This window comes from Hemitrygon akajei, chromosome 24 (genome assembly GCF_048418815.1).
Source record: "Hemitrygon akajei chromosome 24, sHemAka1.3, whole genome shotgun sequence".
Lineage (NCBI taxonomy): Eukaryota > Metazoa > Chordata > Chondrichthyes > Myliobatiformes > Dasyatidae > Hemitrygon > Hemitrygon akajei.
In genome coordinates, this window is record NC_133147.1 from 1187041 (window position 1) to 1207567 (window position 20527).

Here is a 20527-nt window from a genome sequence, read left to right on the forward strand (position 1 = left end):
CATAGCAGCTTTGAGTGCCCTATGGACTCGGACCCCAAGATCCCTCTGATCCTCCACACTGCCATGAGTCTTACCATTAACGTTATATTCTGCCATCATATTTGACCTACCAAAATGAACCACCTCACACTTATCTGAGTTGAACGCCATCTGCCACTTCTTAGCCCAGTTTTGCATCCTATTGATGTGCCGCTGTCCATTTTATCGATCTCCACTTTGCTGACAATCAACTTTGATATGCCTCAGGGATGTGTGCTTAGCCTCCTGTTCACTTTCTCCACACTTATGACCATGTGGCAAGACACAGCTCAAGTGCCATACATAAATTTGCTGATGATACAACTATTGTTGGCAGAATCTCTAATGGTGACGAGAGGGTGTACATGAGCGACATGTACTAACTAGTTAAGTGGCATTGCTGCAACAACCTTGTACTCAACACCAGTGAGACCAAAAACTTGATTGTGGAGTTCAGGAAGGGTAAGGCAAGGGAACACACCAGCCCTCGGAGAAGGATCAAATGTGATTTTCTCAAGGACTAAAGCCAATGGAAGGATTTTGTTGTTTTGTTTTCCCATGCAGTACTTATTCACATTTTCATTGACTCAAAGGTCGACTCTTCATTCGAGATTAACTCGGAACTATGTTAATTGTTCTGAGTTCTAGTTTTTGGATTTAGATAGCTGAAGCTCAGTGGTGTTTGGGTAGTCTATCCACTCCCATTCCGTCCACCTACTCATCCAAACACGCGTGACAGAATTGCTGGCAGTGTAACTCATGGCTGCCTCGATACCCAGAAACCCCATGAGTGAGAAACCCATCTATCTGGTCACGGTCCCAACGATGAGCATGCATTGTAGAAATGGCACCAGCACCTTCGCTTATCAGCAGAAACCTCGGGGCCCAAGTACAGACCATGGTACTGAAAAAGATGGGTCACCAACGGCAGATTCTAAACGTGGAAGCTTCTGAGTATGGAAAGTGCCCGATATCTGCACGGTCCCGAAATCAATATACTCAAAAGAGCCTACAGTCCTGATGGAAACGCTACAGAACCCAGGCCTCTGCAACTGGATCCTCGACTTCCAAACCGGAAGACTATAATTGGCGTGGATTGGAAATAACATCTCCAGCTCACTGACCAACACTGGTGCGCCACAGGGATGTGTGCTTAGCCCACTGCTCTACTTCTCTACACCGATGACTTTGGGGCTAGGCAAAGCTCAAATGTCATCTATAAACTTGCTGCTGATACAACCACTGTTGGCAGAATTTCAGTTGGTAATGAAAGGGCGTACAGGAGCGAGATACCTGTAGTTGAGTGCTGTCGCAACAACAACCTTGCACTCAACGTCAGCAAGACCGAAGAGCTGATTGTGGACTTCATAAAGGGTAAGACAAAGGAACACATACCAACCCTCATGGTGGGATCGGAACTGGCCAGAGTGAGCAATTTCAAGTTCCTGGGTGTGAATATCTCCGAGGACCTAACCTGGACCCTGCAGCACTGCCTGGAAGGAGAAATATGGGAATATTCTGGCTCATGATAACTTGACTGATGACTCTTGTATTAAACCTCTGTAGAAATGTACCAAAGTGAGAAACCACCTCAATCCCTCACATCTGTGCGAAGAGATAGCATTGTCTCAATATCTACATGCTACTTATCAATCTCTCATCTCCCAGAAGTTATGTCGAGTCCTGAGTAACTAACCTGTTTGGGTTAGTTTGAGCCATGTTGCGGACAGAACTCTGTCCATCATGAAAACCATCCTCTCCTCCATGAATACTGTTCACCCTTCCTGCTGCCTCCATAATGCAGCCAGCAATATCAAAGTCCCCCTACCACCCTGGACATCGTATCTTCTCCCTGTGACATTGGGCGGCAGATACAAAAGCTTGTAAGCACGAACAACTCGGCTGAATGGCAGCTTTTGCAATGTTAAACGAATTCTTATAAACAGTCGCACTAGATCCTGTATTCTGGTTTTTTTTCTCTCTTGTACAGCTTTAAAGTACTTCTCTCTTAGAATGATTGATACTTGACTTGCTGCACTCAAGGGTTAATCATATTAATAGAATGAAGCCTCAGGAAATGTTTTAACATTTCTCCCAGGCAACTAAATCCACCGAACTGGGCTATGTTCTTCTGCTACTGACTGCCAAAGAAGTTAGGTTTTGAAACAATTCTCTTACTCTCCACAGATACTGCCTGATCTGCCAAGTATTCCCTGTGGTGTTTATTTTCCCTTGCACGTTGCTTGCGCAGACTCCAAACTTAGATAACTGCCTTGATCTAATTCTCCACGGGACTGAGAGGGTGATTCGTAAACTGGAACGAGCTTATCAGTTATATAAATGAAACAGAACATTATAGATGGAAATTTCATGTGGAGATTGTACAATTCTGGAACATCAGTATCATTTGATAGCAGGTCCTAGCGGATACAATGTGAGTGAATCCCAGAATCAGACGGTTTAAGTCTCCATACAGGCATCAGGACCTAAGCCAGTTGTTGCTATGCATGTGCGCAAGGTACCTTTGACAAATTCAAAAATTTTGCTCTGACACTCAGTAATATCACCGAAAGAAGTGATTCGATATATCTGACCCGAGATGTCTTGCCGTTCAATTTCTCACCTATTGAGTAATGCTAAGCGTTTCCCAGTGGGGAAGGCCGAGCAATGTATCCACCTGCTGGGCAATGTATTTCCTTCAATCAGTGTATTGCCACCCTCCCTGCACACATTAACATCAAATCCAGTGTCAACAGCAATTTTATTCCTTCATCCTTTTGACAAAAAGACTCAACAACAATCCTCAGAATGTCCGACTTGACCAACCTCCCTGTACGGTCAACACCCATTTACTGCTTTTCTCTCTGTTTAAGGCAAGCAAAAACTTTATTCAATCTTCCTTACAAACATTTTTGGGCATATTAACCAGGGTGTTCCTGAAATCCGAAGTTACTCTACCCAATCATTCGGCCTTATCTATTCTGTTGGAAAACAACTGAATAGATATGTCAGAGATCTTCTTTTCAACTCCTTTTTAAAATTTGGTTATTCCGACTGTTTCTTACATCTTTGTCCTCTGATGTTTAAATGACTTCAGTTCTAACTCTTGAATGGTTCTTCCCTTGCTTCAAAGACGTGATTCATCCTCACAGCACAGATATTATTTTTAACCTTCTTGTTTAAAGAGCCATGACGATCACAGCATTACATGAAACCACCTGCCACATTGATTGAAGAAGTGTTTAAACTCATCAATTAACACGTGACGAAGAGGGGACAATCCTTCCGACTGGTGGACTGGCCACTGCCTCCCGGCTGCGTGTCTGTGAATTGAAGCAATGATCGGAAAATTATGAAATGTGGTGAGAATAGGAACCTATATTATGGATTCTGGATGAGTCTCAATACGGTGTACTTTGTTTTATCTTGACAGTCTGAATCGGAATAATTTCTCTTGCTAGCAGACGAAGAAGAGTTAATGCAAGTGAACTATCATTAAGTGATCTATCATGAACTATCATTATACAGGCGCTGGATAGCGTGAGGGTTCCGTGGCTTAACTGGTCAAAGCGCCTGTCTAGTAAACAGGAGATCCTGGGTTCAACTCCCAGCGGAGCCTTTAAGTTATGGGGTGAATTGCCATGTAATGAAGTTGGCTTTCACTCCAAATCACAAATTACCCTCTCACAGAGCACAATGCCTCAAAAAGGAGCGGAAGGAGCGGAACAATAACACAGTGTATAAAATTCCTCAAACGTTACAGGTCTGATTGTCTATCTGTCCAAGAAACATTATGCCGGTTCAAATAGATGACACTAGCTTGTTATATAGCATTTTTATAGTGTAAGTTTGTTTTACGGTGACAATGGTTTACAACGTGCGGCCGTGATCTGCTTTATGAACTTATTGGGGGGCGGGGAGAGACGGAGAGGGAGGGGGAGAGGGAGAGGGAGAGGGGGGGGGGGGCGAGAGAGAGATGTCGAAGACAGGGTGAAACGCGAAGTCTTTGGGGTAACTGCACATCTGTGTCTTTGCTATTGCTTTGCTCATGCTTGAGTGCTTGGTGGCGGGTGCCGATGATTTTCTTTTGCCGGTGGTGAAGGGGGTTTGTTGCTTGTTGCCGCTTACGTGAGGGAGGGGAGCTGGGGGGTACTTTGGGGTTCTATCATTTAACTGTCGTTGATTCTTTGGGGCACTCCTCTGTTTTCGTGGATGGTTGCGAAGAAAAAGCATTTCAGGGTAACATTGTATGCATTTCTCTGACATTAAATGTACCTTTAAAACCTTTGAAATGTCCTGCTCTTACTGAAACACTGCGTTTCAAAAGCCTTTTCAATTGAACTCCGACTAGTTCGCTGCATTTTTTTTCAAGAAACCGGTCAGACGGCATTACAGAAATGAGCTAGAATACATATTGATGTTAATTACTTTATCTCCCACTACTTTCGATAATAGAGGCCACGAATCCTACCCATCCACAGGATCATCCGCCCAGTCTGGAGAGTTCGGTAGACCCACAGTAATACAGTTGGCCATGACACCGATACTGGTTTGTAGTCATGATTATTCTTACATTTAGCTCTGTTTCACTTTAATACCGCAACCGAAACCCCGGCGGAAAAGAACAAATATGTGTACTCGTGATGGCAGTGGTGGGATTCGAACCCACGCCTCCTTGGAGACTGGAACCTGAATCCAGCGCCTTAGACCGCTCGGCCACACTACCACATCTTTCTCGATCATTACACAGTAGCGTGGATTTATTCACCATGGTAACCTTTATATGTCGTCGGTGGAAGCGTTGAAACATTATCCCAAACACTGTGCTTGAGGCCTCATGCATTTTCTATTTTTCCAACCTGAAGCAGACCAGAGGGAACACTGGTACAGAGTTGCCTCCTCAAATTGCCGGAGGCAGCCAGATTTCACTGCGAGTAATCTCAGCAAACACGTGTGATATTAGGGCTAAATATTCACATTTCCAGCGGATTCAAAGAGTAAAATCACTCCCTATCGACCTATCTTGTCACATTCAACGAGCTTTGCATGTGTACTCCAAAATATTGCAAGCTTTGCATTCACATGAACCAGTCCCAGCTTCCGCACCTGTAAGAAGTGAAAGGGTTAAGGTTAGACTGTGCTAAGATCTAAGCTTACAAAACATATGCTGACACATTGCTAAATAAGGATATAAGATTCTTGCAAAACTGTATAGGTACAATCTGTACCTTGTGGTAATCATGAAGAACTAAAAGGGAGTCATTAAGCTAGGAGCTGAGAGCGGAGGTGGATGAAACAGATGGAGATAAGCTGTACTCTTGTGGCTAACTCCAAGGCCGATGAGTGTTTTGAAAACTTGGCAGACATGGCTCTGCGGATGGCTAACTCCAAGGACAGAGGATATGAGAAAATGTGTATGTGACCCCCGAAATGTACAAGCCTGTGGGGAGGGGGAGAGTGGAGCTGACTATGAATAATTGTAGGAATGATACAGCAACTGAGGGACACGTGATAACCTACTTGAAACTGTATAAAAGGAAGTGAAATGTAATGCTCTGGGCTCAATACTGCTGGAGCAGTTTTGGGTCCGACTCTGCAGACTCGTGAAAAATAAAGCTTTGCCGCTTTGCAGTTTGCTGAGACTCATGGTGTGAGTTATTTCTGACAGCTGGGGGTCTCGTCCGGGATCCCCACTCCGGTCGTGGAGGGCGAGAGGAAGGACATCGGAGAAGGTGCACCCTGCCGAGTTCGGCAGTCCCTGATTCCTTGCTCGTCGTCTGAAACGGCTTGAGCGAGTGAGATCCGGACAGCGCAAGGCGGCAAAGCAGGGAGGAAAGGAGACGGTTCTACGGCACACCGGGTAAGTGAGACTAGCTAACTGAGATCTAGGTGGGTGTGACCGGGTAAACTAGGTGTGACGACACCTAGAGTAAAAAGAACCGGGCCGGGAAGGGAATAATGGGAGGGGGAAGCTCAAAGGAAGAGGAGCCGGAGAGTTCGGGTTTGTTCCCGAAGGTACCTCCTGATAGCCCCCTCGGTAGAATGTTTGCAGGATGGGGATATGGACGAACAAAGGGAAAGCAGAAAAAGAGAATGGTAGAATATTGCAAATCATGGTCCAAACAGCCAATAAAAGGGTCCTCGGTATGGTGGCCACCATTTGGGTCAGATGAGGATTGGGTTAGACAGGCCTTAAACATATATGTAAACTCTAAACCAAATGTGAGAGAGGAAGAAAATGAGTATGCCTCTTGCTGGGTTCCCGGACCAGGAGACTCCGCAAGAAGTTTTAAACTAGAAACTAAAACTAAGGAGGAAGAGCCTCCTTGGGAAGTGTTGAATCATCTACCTCCCCCTTATGTTCCTCGGCCCCAGCAGCCCGAACAAGCTGCTAGTGCTCCGCATCCGGATGATCCGCAACGGCAGGCGGAAGAGGAGAGAGAGAAAGGAGAAGGGGAATGCCGGGGAACCTAAGTTTCCCCTGTTAAACCCGAACTGGGATAAGCAAACCGGAGAAGGTCAAGGAAACATGAGAGACATGAGGGAATTCCTGATAAAGGGAATAAGACAAGCGGTCCCCAAGGGTCATAACTTCACTAAGGCGTTCGGAAGCCACCAGAACCCCGATGAGACCCCAACTGACTTCCTGGATAGAATTCGGAAAAATATGCAACAATATGCGGGGGTAGACCCGGAGACAGAGGTGGGACAACAGCTAATTAGGGTAGAATTTGTATCGAAAGCCTGGCCAGACATTCGGAAGAAACTAGAGAAGATAGAGGACTGGAATTCAAAACCCTTGAGCGAATTACTGCGAGAAGCACAGAAGGTGTTTGTAAGAAGAGATGAGGAGAAACAGAAAAATACCGCTAGGATAATGGTTCAGACAGTACGGCAAGTAACCACAGAAAACAGGGAAAAGAGGGGAACGTGGTCAGACCGAGGCAATGGCCAAGAACCAGGAAGGAAAACGCGAAGGACTCTAAGATGCTTCCACTGTAACGAGGAAGGACATTTTAAACGGGAATGTCCTAAGTATCGGCGAGAGGTCAGGTCATATGCCATGATGGAGGACGAAGACTAGGGGGGTCGGGGGTTCCTACCCTTGGGGAGAAGAGACTATCGACAGGAACCCCTGGTAAATCTGAAATTAGGTCCCCAAGGGTCAGATACAACCTTTATGGTAGATTCGGGTGCTGAAAGATCCAGTGTAATCCAGATACCTCCCGGCGCCCGAACAGGAACAAGAGTAATGAAGGTATCCGGTATCGGAGGAAAAACGATACAAGTGCCCATTGTGGACAATGTGGAAGTCGGATATGAAAATAGGGCAACAAGGCAAGACCTTCTCCTGCTGCCCTCGGCAGGATTCAACCTATTAGGAAGGGACCTGCAAGTGCAACTGGGCATTGGAACAGTGCCGAACAATGGAGAAATAATAGTAAAATTATTCGCATTAAAAGAAGAGGACGACCAGAAAATAGAGCCCGAGGTGTGGTATAGAGAGGGAAATAGGGGAGGATTGAACATCAGCCCTCTACAGATCACCTTGCTACCGGACGGTCGCCCAGTAAGGAGGAAGCAGTATCCCATTGCGATGGAAGGAAGAAAAGGGCTGCAGCCGGTAATTGAAGGGCTGATCGCAGATGGACTGCTGGAAGAATGTATGTCGCCATATAATACCCCCATCCTCCCGGTGCGAAAGCCGGACGGGACTTATCGGATGGTACAAGACCTGCGGGGTCTAAATGCAGTAGTCCAGACCCGATACCCGGTAGTACCCAACCCGTACACCCTGATGAGTAAAATCTCCCCTGACCATGAATGGTTCAGTGTAATAGATCTAAAAGATGCTTTCTGGAGTTGCCCGCTAGAAGAAAGCAGTCGGGACATGTTTGCGTTTGAATGGGAAAATCCTACAACAGGGCGGAAAAGACAACTCAGATGGACGGTCCTGCCGCAAGGATTCACTGAGTCACCTAACCTATTCGGGCAGGTCTTGGAGCAAGTACTAGCGGAATTCCAATGTGCTCCAGAGAACCAACTGCTACAGTATGTGGATGATTTATTACTATCCGGGCCAACACAGAAAGGGGTGCAGGAAGATACCATCAGATTACTGAACTTCCTAGGGAAAAAGGGGCTACGGGTCTCCAAGAAAAAGTTACAATTCGTGGAAAAGGAAGTAAGGTATCTGGGACACCGGGTCAGTAAGGGACAGCGAAGCATTACCCCAGAAAGGATAGCTGGAATAACAGGGATGTCGCTACCTCGTACCAAGAAGGAGATACGACAGTTCCTGGGGTTAGTGGGGTATTGTCGAATCTGGATTGAGAATTATACTCCCCTGGTGAGATTTCTGTATGATAAACTCGGGCAAGATGAGCAAACAGTAAAATGGACAAAGGAAGAGGAGCAAAAAGTCAACTATATCAAGGGGCAATTGATCCGTGCTCCGGTGTTAGTCTTGCCAGCCCTGGAAAAACCATTCCAGCTGTACGTCAACAATGCCGAAGGAATGGCCCAAGGGGTACTCACCCAACTAAGAGGAGGAAAGCGGCAACCCGTGGCTTTCCTGTCAAAAATGTTAGACCCGGTATCGCGTGGATGGCCCACCTGTATCCAAGCAGTGGCAGCGACAGCGGTATTGGTAGAGGAAGCCCGGAAACTAACCTTTGGAGGGAAGATCACAGTGCATTCTCCCCACTCGGTCAGCACCCTACTAGCCCAGAAGGCACATCGGTGGCTCACTGACTCCCGCATTCTAAAGTACGAAACTATACTGATGACCGGAGAAGACCTAAACTTCGCAAAGGATTCCAGTTGCAACCCAGCCCAGTTCCTCTATGGAGGACTAGAAGAAAAGGAGTCAGAACACGACTGTATTGAATTGCTGGACTTGCAAACAAAGAGCCGGGAGGACTTACGGGAAGTTCCCCTGGGAGAAGGACAGGAATTGTATATAGATGGATCCTCACGATGTATTGATGGAGTACGGCACAGCGGATATGCCATCATTGACGGAGAGACTGAAAGAATAGTGGAGTCCGGGAGATTACCGGGAAACTGGTCGGCCCAGTCATGCGAATTATACGCACTCCAGAGGGCTCTGAGGATATTGGAGAAGAGGATCGGAACAATATACACTGACTCTAAGTACGCCTATGGGATAGTACATACCTTTGGGAAGATATGGAAAGAAAGAGGACTGATAACGGCCAGAGGAAAGGGACTGGCACACGAGCAAATGATAAGTATGACATTGGAAGCCCTGGCCCTACCAACTGAGATTGCGGTAGTACATGTACCCGGACACCAAAAAGGATCAACACCTGAAGCAGTAGGGAACCGTCTAGCCGATGGGGAGGCCAAACGAGCAGCCGTTGAAGACCCGATCCAACTCCTGACCTTGATACCAGTGAGGGAAGGACTTACTAAACAACCTATGTTTACCCAAATAGAGATTGATAGCATGAACCAACTAGGAGCCCGAAAAGACACTGATGGTAAATGGACGGTCCCGGATGGGAGACAGGTACTAAATAAGGAAGTAACCCGCAACATCCTCCAACAGTTGCACCATCAAACCCACTGGGGAGTACAGGCCATGTGCGACACAATTCTGAGGGACTATGTATGCAAAGGAATATACACACTGGCCCAGCAAGAGATAACTGGATGTCCGACGTGCCAGCGGATAAACAAGAAAGTGATGCGATCCACTCCAAGAGGTGGCCAGCCACTGGCCATGAGACCGTTCCATAGAGTCCAGATCGACTTTACCGAACTACCCTCAGTGCAGAGATGGAAGTACCTGTTAGTAATAGTGGATCATTTTACCCACTGGGTGGAAGCATACCCGACCACAAAGGCCAATGCGCCTACAGTAGCCCGAATACTACTAGAAAACATAATCCCCAGATATGGGATCATGGGGTCCATAGACTCGGACAGAGGGACACACTTTGCCTCCAAGACGCACCAGTTGATTTGTGATGCATTGAGTATCCAATGGAAATACCATACCCCGTGGCATCCCCAGAGTTCGGGACGGGTGGAAAGGATGAACAGTACCTTAAAGGCGCAATTGACCAAATTAATGCTAGAAACCAAGTTACCCTGGACTAAGTGTCTCCCCATCGCCCTGTTAAGAATCCGAACAGCACCCAGGAAGGATATAGGAATCTCCCCCTATGAAATGCTGTTTGGACTCCCGTATTGGAATAAGGTAGAAGGGTACCCCACGCTACAAGGGGGTGATATTTTTATAAGGAACTATTTACTGGCACTATCTCGTTCCTTTGCAGAACTGCGGAAGAAGGGTCTCTTGGCCCAGACTCCGCCGCTCGACTTTGCTTTACATCAGATCGTGCCTGGAGATTGGGTTCTGGTACGGACCTGGAAGCCGGAGAAGTTACAACCACAGTGGGAAGGCCCTTTCCAGGTCCTGTTAACCACCGAGGCGGCCGTACGAACAAAAGAGAAAGGGTGGACCCACGCATCCAGAATAAAGGGACCAGTTAAGCCTGAGGGACACACGGAGTGGACCTGTGTTCCCAGTGAAGAACCGTTGGTGGTGAAACTGAAAAGGCAACAAAAATGAACTCAATGTGGACTGTTACATTATTGACTGTAATATATTTAATTCTGTATGTGGGAAAAATAGAAGGGAAATGTGACAAGTGTAGGAACCGAGTTTTGGAGAAAGGAAAAGAACGACCCGGGGCCCTTGTGTCACATTCACATGTAAATGACCAATGTTATGGAAAAGAAAAAGAGGAATGTGAAGAGGGAGGAATAAAATATACCCTGAGAAAGAACAGGGGATACCCCGGTGGATCAGTGAGAGAAGAAAAAGGAGAAGGGAGAAGTTGGAGTGTACGAGAAAGTACATGCCCTGAGACAAAATGGATATGTGCCAGAAGGTCTGTTCTGGATTTGTGGGAATCAGGCATACACCAAATTGCCGAAAGGATGGGGAGGAGTTTGTTTCTTAGGCCTTATAAGGCCAGAGTTCTTCCTCCTACCCCAGGATGAAGAGAGGGAATTGGGAATCAAGTTATTTGACTCACTGAGAAGGGAGAAGCGGGAGATAAAGGTGGGAGAATGGGGCGACGAGTGGCCTCCAGCACGCATCATTGAATATTACGGACCAGCAACTTGGGCCCAGGATGGGTCATGGGGTTACCGAACCCCGGTATATATGTTAAATCGAATAATACGCCTACAAGCTGTAGTAGAGGTGATCACCAACCAAACCGCATTGGCTCTGGAATTGCTGGCTGAGCAGCAAAGCCAGATGAGAACAGCCATATACCAAAATCGATTAGCATTGGATTACCTATTGGCCTCCGAGGGAGGGGTCTGTGGAAAGTTCAATCTGACAAACTGTTGCCTAAAGATAAATGATAATGGAAAGGCAGTGTTGAAAATATCCGACAAAATTCGGAAGTTGGCCCATGTGCCAGTACAAACTTGGAGATCCTTAGGGAACCTGAGTTGGCTGGATAGTCTGCTGGGAGGAAGCTGGTGGCGAATAGCCCTGTTAATATTTGGCGGAATACTCATAATGATAATCATATTACCATGCTTAATACCCTGCTTGAGAGCATTAATAACGCGAGTAGTAGTACAGGTAATGCAGCCAGGGAACCCAGCTGACCCGGCTAAAATGCTGTTGCAACGAGGCAGAGAACTGGAAGAGTGGAATCCCTGGACAAATCCTTAGCACACTCTAAAAAGAAAAAGGGTGGAATTGTAAGAAGTGAAAGGGTTAAGGTTAGACTGTGCTAAGATCTAAGCTTACAAAACATATGCTGACACATTGCTAAATAAGGATATAAGATTCTTGCAAAACTGTATAGGTACAATCTGTACCTTGTGGTAATCATGAAGAACTAAAAGGGAGTCATTAAGCTAGGAGCTGAGAGCGGAGGTGGATGAAACAGATGGAGATAAGCTGTACTCTTGTGGCTAACTCCAAGGCCGATGAGTGTTTTGAAAACTTGGCAGACATGGCTCTGCGGATGGCTAACTCCAAGGACAGAGGATATGAGAAAATGTGTATGTGACCCCCGAAATGTACAAGCCTGTGGGGAGGGGGAGAGTGGAGCTGACTATGAATAATTGTAGGAATGATACAGCAACTGAGGGACACGTGATAACCTACTTGAAACTGTATAAAAGGAAGTGAAATGTAATGCTCTGGGCTCAATACTGCTGGAGCAGTTTTGGGTCCGACTCTGCAGACTCGTGAAAAATAAAGCTTTGCCGCTTTGCAGTTTGCTGAGACTCATGGTGTGAGTTATTTCTGACAGCACCCTAACATTTCAAATTAAAACACTCACATTGACAACGGTTCTCGAATATCTACACTTAGCCCTTTCTGGGATATTTAAAGCCATTCTGAAAATCACCACCACGAACCTCCAATATGACTGAAACAGATTTTATGAACTTGTTTTATGATTACCATATAACAATGACAGCACGGAAACAGGCCATCTCGGCCCTTCCAGTCCGTGCTGAACGCTTACTCTCACCTAGTCCCACCTACCTGCACTCAGCCCATAACCCTCCATTCCTTTCCTGTCCACATACCTATCCAATTTTTTTCAAATGACAAAATTGAACCTGCCTCTACCTCTTCTACTGGAAGCTCGTTCCACACAGCTACCACTCTCTGAGTAAAGAAGTTCCCCCTCGTGTTACCCCAAAAAGCTGCCCCTTAACTCTCAACTCATGTCCTCCTGTTTGAATCTTCCCTACTCTCAATGGAAAAAGCCTATCCACATCAACTCTATCTATCTCCCTCATAATTGTAAATACCTCTATCAAGTCCCTCCTCGACCTCTTCTATGCTGCAAAGAATAAAGACCTAACTTGTTCAACCTTTCTCTGTAATTTAGGTGCTGAAACCCAGGTAACATTCTAGTAAATCTCCTCTGTACTCTGTCTTGATACCTTCTTGATCTTCCTGAGGGTCTTCAACCAGGCCAGTTGAGGAAGACAGTCGGTAATAGCCGTGGTATATTTATTCACATCCTAATATCAACACCTAAATAGGGTCCAGCCCATCGATGACAGCAGTGCTGTAAATGTACATCCACACCGCTTGTTGCTAAATTCACGGTCCTCATCGCTGTTGCTGTCGTCCTCAGTCTGTGCTATTCTGCTGGGAGTAGAAGTACAACTTGGTGTTTGGATGTGCCAAAATCTAGGTGCAGCATGGCACGGTAAGCATTGTTGATGACGGTGTAACAGTAATCGAGCGCTCAGCACGTGATATGCTGGTGATTATTAGTCAGAGACTTCCTCAAGTGACCCGGTTGAAGACCCTCGGGATGATCAAGAAGGTATCATAGTACACTGTCTAGTGTTGTTGAGCGCGGTGCTCTGCTCCCCCAGTGCTTGCCCGACGATTGTCTGGGCTGGAATGTACATCTCTACTAGGATGATGGCTAAGAAGTTCCTTGGTAGGTAGAATGGACGACACTTGATCACTGGCTGTTCTAGGTTTGAGGAACAGGTCTGAAACAGAGGTGCCACATCTGAGCATCATAATGAACAAATTATGAAACAAACGCCGTTAGCTCTATCATTACCTGATGCCTACGTCCTGTCCATTGAATGGATGTTGTAGCCCTCGGGCTGGAGCGCTGTTTCCAGAGTGTTGGACTGAGCCATGTTGCTGTAAAGCAGAATACACAACAGTCGCTGATGTCCCACTGGCACTGCAATCTAGCTCTGAGGTCTTCAGTTTTATATTCCAGAAACGCTACTTTCGCCGGGATGGCAAGGAACACCGACTTCTTGCCGCATCTCCTGAGTCACGTATTAAGCTGTATTATCTTCCTATTTCTGCCTCGCTAGCACGTTGTACAGGCATCAGTTGGGAGATCTCCAACCTGGAGAAGCTGTCCTTTAATTTAGCACCTTACTCCTTGAATTCACTTTGTAGGACTTCGTCGCCCTTCCAACCCATGCTACTGCTACCAACGTGGACCAGGATTTCTGGCTGCTCACTTTCCCGCGGAAGAATGTTATGGACTCCATCATGATGTCCCTGACCCTTGAACCTGGAGGCAACATGATGCCATCCGAAAACCTTGTTCCCGTCCACAGAACTTTCTGTCGGCTCTCCTAACAAATACATCATCTTTCACTGAAGGGTGAAGGGTGGATAATATCCAGACAACAACGACGTGTTGTTAGTGGTCAGAGAAACATGAACTTTTTTCTTCTTTTCCTTTTATGTTCCTTTTCTTAACCTTACAAAGGAATGCTAAAAAGTTAGTTTGCTAATAGGGGATTTTAATGCTCCTCGTGTTAAGTGAGGTTATAGTGACACAAATGTGAATGGGACAGTGGTGGAAAACTTTCTGGAAGAAAAGTATTTGATGTGTGTGCATGATACTATAAGTGGCACTGTGCTTCCGAGGTTGTTAGGCTCATAGGATCTTTCCCGGAACATCGCGGGTGATACAGAAGTTCGGCGTCGCGCCACCCTCTATACGAGGGGAAGGCCACGCGACATTTTGAGATCTGACCGAAATTGCTGCTGAGCGAAAGAAAAGAGAGCGCAGGAAAGTTTTTTTTTGTTCCTTAGATTGCAGGTTTCTCTTCAGGAAGTTTGCCTTTTGCACAAAGTCCGTGCTTGTGGGCTCTATGGCGCGCTGCTAGCGTGTTGGATTTCTACTGACAAGTGATCAAATAAAAATGTTTTTGTTTCCGGAGACGGTATTTTCTCCGCACTCATTACAATGATAAACACGGTCAGCATTGGAGCGGCTGATAACGTCACCTGATGATGGAGAATCTAACAATCCAATATATGGTTTGAAGTAATCGAGTCATTCACTCACCACGCCAATCAGATAATCGCATTTCTCCCAGTGCATCGTCAACCAGGGTATTGGTCAGGAAAAATGCGGACAGAGCCCTCAATCATTCACAAGACGGGGAATAAATTATTAACCAAAGTGACATATTGACAAGATCGATGGAAGTGAGCAGTTGGCTAGACAATCTGTTCAGCCATGAAGTAATTGAATGACAAGGCTCGGTAGTCTTCTTCCTGATGCTGTGTACAAATGTTTGTATTTTCTGCGGTTCAGGAAAAAACCTGGAACTTGACGCCTCATAAACGCACGCGTACAATTTATCCGGTACCTAGTCCCGCCACAAACACTGTTTGAGGATGGTTATCTTCATTACTTTTCAAATTCAAAGCTCTAATTTGGAGGGCAACGGGCAGAAGTGTGCTGACGGAAAGTTTCAGGTGCGGGTAAAATTGCAAATCAATACTATTTAATCATGAAACAGCTGCATAAAATCTGTTTCAGTGATATTGGAGTTTTGTGGTGGTGATTTTTTGAATGGCTTTAAATATCCCAGAAAGGGCTGAGTACAGACATTCGAGAACCGTTGTTAATGTGAGTGTTTTAATTTGATATGTTAGGGGTGCGGAAGCTGGGATTGGTTCATCTGAATGAAAAGCTTGCAATATTTCGGATTACACATGCAAAGGTTCGCTGGATGTGACAAGATAGGTCGATAGGGAGTGATTTTACTCTTTGCAGCCGCTGGAAATGTGAATATTTAACCCTAATATCCCATGTGTGTGCTGAGATTACTCGCAGTGACATCTGGCTGCCACCCGGCAGTTTGAAGAGGCAGCTCTGTACCCGTGTTCTCTCTGGTCTGCTTTGGGTTGGAAAAAAAATAGAAAATGCTTGAAGCCTCAAGCACAGTATGTAGGAGAAAGTTTCAACGCTTATACCGATGGTATAACACTTTGAAATAAAACGTGGTCAACAAATCACGTCACTGTGGAATGATTAAAGAACGTGGTAGTGTGGCCGAGCGGTCTAAGGCGCTGGATTAAGGCTCCAGTCTCCTAGGAGGCGTGGGTTCGAATCCCACCACTGCCATCGTGAGTGCACATTTGTTGTTCTCCGCCGGTATTTTAGTTGCATTGAATTCCTGAATGCTGTACAGAACAAGATGTTCCTGTATTGGTATCAGGGGCAATGATATTACGCCGGGAGTAATCAGAACACTCGAGATTGGGTGGGGTATGCTGTCGATGCGTGGGGTTCGAGGCCTCTGTTTATCGAACATAGCGTGTGTAAAATTATTTAACATATTGTTACGTATTCAGGCAACAATAAATATATATGAGTTAGGCAAGGGTTTTTATAACAAATAACACGTTTATTAAACACTGAAAACAACCCCCCCCCAAAAGTAAACAAACATCAGCTCAACAGCAATTCAGCTGCTGTGCGGCAGACTCACAGTTCTTAATAGCGTTGCAATTCAAACAGTTCTTAAAGCGGTATGGAAAAAAAAACAGTTCTTTAAAGCGGTATGCCGAAAGTTCAAAAGCTCACAGTCCATTTAAAAGGAGAGACTTTTTAAGGCGATTTAAATTCTCTTCCACGTCGATGTCCTTCGATTCCCGGCGTCGTACTTTCCCACGAAGAATTTTATGAAATATAACGGCTTAAAGGTACTGACCTTCTTTCCACACTATTCTCAATCGCCCGCTATCCCAGCGGAGATTAACACGAGAACAGTCAACGAAATCCTTCCGAATGAGGATCAAGTAAAGGTCGTAACCAATCCACCGTCGAAAATCGATTCTCCTCGATTTTTATCTTCCAAATTCTTATCTTCACTCTTCCACCAGCAAAGAAACCGCTAGCAATGACCTTTCAAACTTTAGGCATTAAATAAAACTTCATTTTTCAACTAAACTGCGTCATCACATTAAATCACGCAGTAACATGAAGTCAGCTTGGCAAATCCCGCCACGAACTGCCCCACCTGACAGGGTGGGTCTTCCTTTTACCCTGTAAAAAAAACCTGTCACATGGCCTCTACTGGCGGGAAAATGACGTCACTCCACCATCACAAGACCATTACCTCAAGTCCAGTATAACTTCAACCCCAGTCACGGGACAAGGGTACCACTGTCACGTGTCACGGGTACGTAACAATATATATGTAAAAGTATTGAAAGTATTTAACATGCAGCTCATTTCATTAACACCAGCTATCGGGTTTCTTGAAACATGCAGCGAACTAATCGGAGTTCAATAGGAAAGAGTTTTGAAACGCAGTGTGGAATCGTTTCTCAGTAAGATCAGGACGCGTTCATAAAGCAGATCACGGCCGCACAATGCAAAAACGCACTCACAAGCTTATCGGAATTGTAATATATTTGAACTATCGTCCATCCAAACAGGTTTCTTGCTCCGCAGACCTGCAGCGTTTTCGAGGAATATTATACACTGTATTATTGTTAAATTCCGTTTTGCGGTATTGTGCTGTGTGAAGTGTAAATTTGTAATACCTCAAAGCCGCCTTCATCACACGTCAATTCACCCCATAACTTAAAGGCTCCGCTGGGAGTTGAACCCAGGATCTCCTGTTTACTAGACAGGCGCTTTGACCAGTTCAGCCACGGAACCCTCGCGCTAGTCAGCAACGGTAATAATGATAGTTCACTTGCATTAACTTCTCTTCTTCGTCTGCTAGCGAGGGAGATGTTTCAGATTTAGTCTGTCAAGATGAGATAAAACAAAGTAAACCGTGTTGAGAGACTCACCCTAAAATAGTCTGCAATGCATAATGTAGGTTCCTACTGTCACCACAGCTCACTCGTTTTCAGAACATAACTCCAATTCACAGAGAATTGGCAGATCCACCAGCCCCGAGACCTCATACGTGCGGAAGGACTGTCACCACTTAAACAGAGAGAACAGCGGTAAGTGTGTGTTGACGGTTTGGGGACTTTCGACAAATCCGCTACTCTAAGGATTGTTGTTAAGTATTTTTTTTTGTCAATAGGCTGAAGGAATAAAATTGTCCAGAGTTGCTGATAACAGGTGTTAATGTGTGCAGGGAGGGTGGCAATACGCAGGGAAAAGGGAAATGCGTTGTCCGGCAGTTGGGTTATAACGTGCACCATTTGGGAAGCGCGTAGCATTATTCAATAGGTGAGAAATAGAATGGCAAGACATCTCGGGGCAGATATATGGGATCACTTCGTTCCGTGATATTAGTGAGTGTCAGAGAAAAAATTCTGAATTTGTCAGAGGTACGGTACGCACATGCATGGCAATATCCGGGTTAGGTCCTGATGCCTGTACGGAGACTTATACCGCCTGAGTCTGGGATCTACTCACATTGTATCGGCTAGGACCATGTAGACAACATCCTCTGCCTTGCTTTCATCAACTTCCCTAGTAATTTCGTCAAAAAGCTCTATAAGATTGGTTAGACATGACCTGCCACAGACGAAACTATGTTGAGTAGCTCTAATCAGGTCCTGTCTATCCAAATACTCATATTTCCAGCACCAAAACATCTCCCACCACTGACATCAGGCTCACCAGGCTATAATTTCTCCGCTCATTTTTATGTGACTATTGTTCAATAGCACTTACGGTATATCCACTGATGAAATGCTTTGAAAATTTGGTCATGAAACACATCAACTTCTGTCTGAGAAGCAACTTGGATCTGCTCCAGCTTGCCTACCACCACAGCAGGTCAAGAGCAGATGCCACTTCATTAGCTCTTTACACAACACTGAACCATCTGGACAGTGAATATAGATAAGTAGATCAGAATGCTTTCCCTTGACCACAGCTCAGCATTCAATAGTATCATCCCCTCAGAACTAATCGATATGCTTCAAGACCTTGGCCTCAATACCTCCTTGTCCAATTGGATCCCTGATTTCTGCACATGCACACCCCAGTTGAACAACAGCATCTCCACAGTCTCCATCATGACAGGCGTACCAAAAAGTTGTCTGCTTAGTCCACCTGCTCTGCTTGCTTCATACATGCCACCTTTGTTGATGACACCACTGTTATATGTTGAATCGAAGATAGTGACAAATCAATTGAGAGGTGTGAGAATGAAAACATGGAATAGTGGTTCCACAGTAATAACGTCTCATTCAATATCAGCAAGACCCATGAGATGATTATTGACTTCAGGATGAGGAAGCCTCATGAGCCAGTCCTCATCAGAGATGATCAGCAACTTTAAATTCCTCAGTGTTATTATTTCAGAAAATCTGTCCCGAGTCGAATACGCAAGTTCCATTACAAAAAAAAGCCTGGCAGTACCTTAACTTTCTTAGAAGTTTGTGGTGATTTGGCACGTCATCAAAAACTTTGACAGACTTCTATAGCTGTACAGTGGAGAGTATATTGACAGGTTGTATTACAACCTGGTATGGAAACATAAATGCCCTAGTCCTGATACATCTTATATTAAGATAGACACTCTTCAATCCATCCTATTGTCAGCAATTTTGCTCTCTCAACTGCTTATCCTTCCCCACTGTCTCTCTACAAGCTGCATCTGCCTGTATACCGACTGTCATATCACACTGTTTCCCATCCCCTTGCCAAGCTAGTTGGAACATTCCTAACAAGTCTTGCAAATCTACCCAAAGGATATTGGTTCCCTTCATGTTCAGGTGTAACCTGTCCTTTTTTGTACAGGTCATATGTACCCCAGAAGAGATCCTAATGATCCACAAATTTGGCACCTTACCTCCTCAGGCACACACCTGCCAAATCATACTGTCCTTACCCTCATTGATGCATGGTACAGACACCAATCCAGAGATTATTACTCTTGAAGTCCTGCTTTTCAGCTCCCTACCTAGCTCCCTGTATTCTCTCTTCAGGACTTCCTCCATTTTCCTACCTATGTTGTTGGCAGTAGAATGTACTACAAATTCTGGCTGCTCACCATCCCAGTTTAGAATGCTGTGGAACTGATCTGAGATATCTGCTGTCGGCACGTGGGAGGCAACATGCTATCCCAGAGTCCTTTCCATTTTCACAGACTCTTCTGTCTACTCCCCTATCTATGGAATCCCCTATCACCACTGCTCTCATCTTCCCCTTCCGTTCTCAGCCAGAGCCAAACTCATAGTCAGAGACCTGGTTGCTGTGCCTTTCCTATGGTAAATAGTTTCTCCCCATCCTGCACAGCTGTTTAGAAACATGTTGTTTAGGAGAATGGCCACAGGGCTACATTGAACTATCTGTCTATTTCCTTTCCCTCTCCTTACAGTCACCTAGATACCTTCCTCTTGCAACTTAATATGGATTACAAATATTAGTGCCAGTGACTAGTGGTGTCCCACAGGGGTTAGAGCGGGGACTGCTTCTCTTTATGCTGTATATCAATGATTTAAATGGGATTGTTGCCAGATTTGCCGATGGTACTAAGATTAGTGGAGGGACAGGTAACATTGCAGGTAGGCTGCAGATGTCATAAGGGGGCATGAGACTGGACAGAAGTGCAGGATGCAGGCACAGAAGTACTAGGGGCAAGACAGGACAACTGAACCATAGACAAGATGTGGGGACCATGGCGTGCGTGAGGGACGTGGCGTTCAAGGTGATTCTAGGGGTTCTGAGAGAGTCTTGGAGTTCAGGCAGGAGAGTCCCCCACCGGGCAACAGCAGTCC

General features: G+C 45.5%; 4 non-coding genes across 4 annotated transcripts; 2 read left to right on the plus strand and 2 right to left on the minus strand.

Annotated features, from left to right (window-relative positions):
• Positions 1-3563: 3563 nt before the first annotated feature.
• trnat-agu (transfer RNA threonine (anticodon AGU)) lies at positions 3564-3637 on the plus strand. The gene has a single exon. It is a non-coding gene; the product is annotated as a tRNA-Thr (tRNA).
• A 1025-nt stretch (positions 3638-4662) lies between these two features.
• On the minus strand, positions 4663-4744 carry trnal-cag (transfer RNA leucine (anticodon CAG)). The gene has a single exon. It is a non-coding gene; the product is annotated as a tRNA-Leu (tRNA).
• Positions 4745-15868: 11124 nt separating this feature from the next.
• Positions 15869-15950, plus strand: trnal-aag (transfer RNA leucine (anticodon AAG)). The gene has a single exon. It is a non-coding gene; the product is annotated as a tRNA-Leu (tRNA).
• A 1471-nt stretch (positions 15951-17421) lies between these two features.
• trnat-agu (transfer RNA threonine (anticodon AGU)) lies at positions 17422-17495 on the minus strand. The gene has a single exon. It is a non-coding gene; the product is annotated as a tRNA-Thr (tRNA).
• Positions 17496-20527: the final 3032 nt, after the last annotated feature.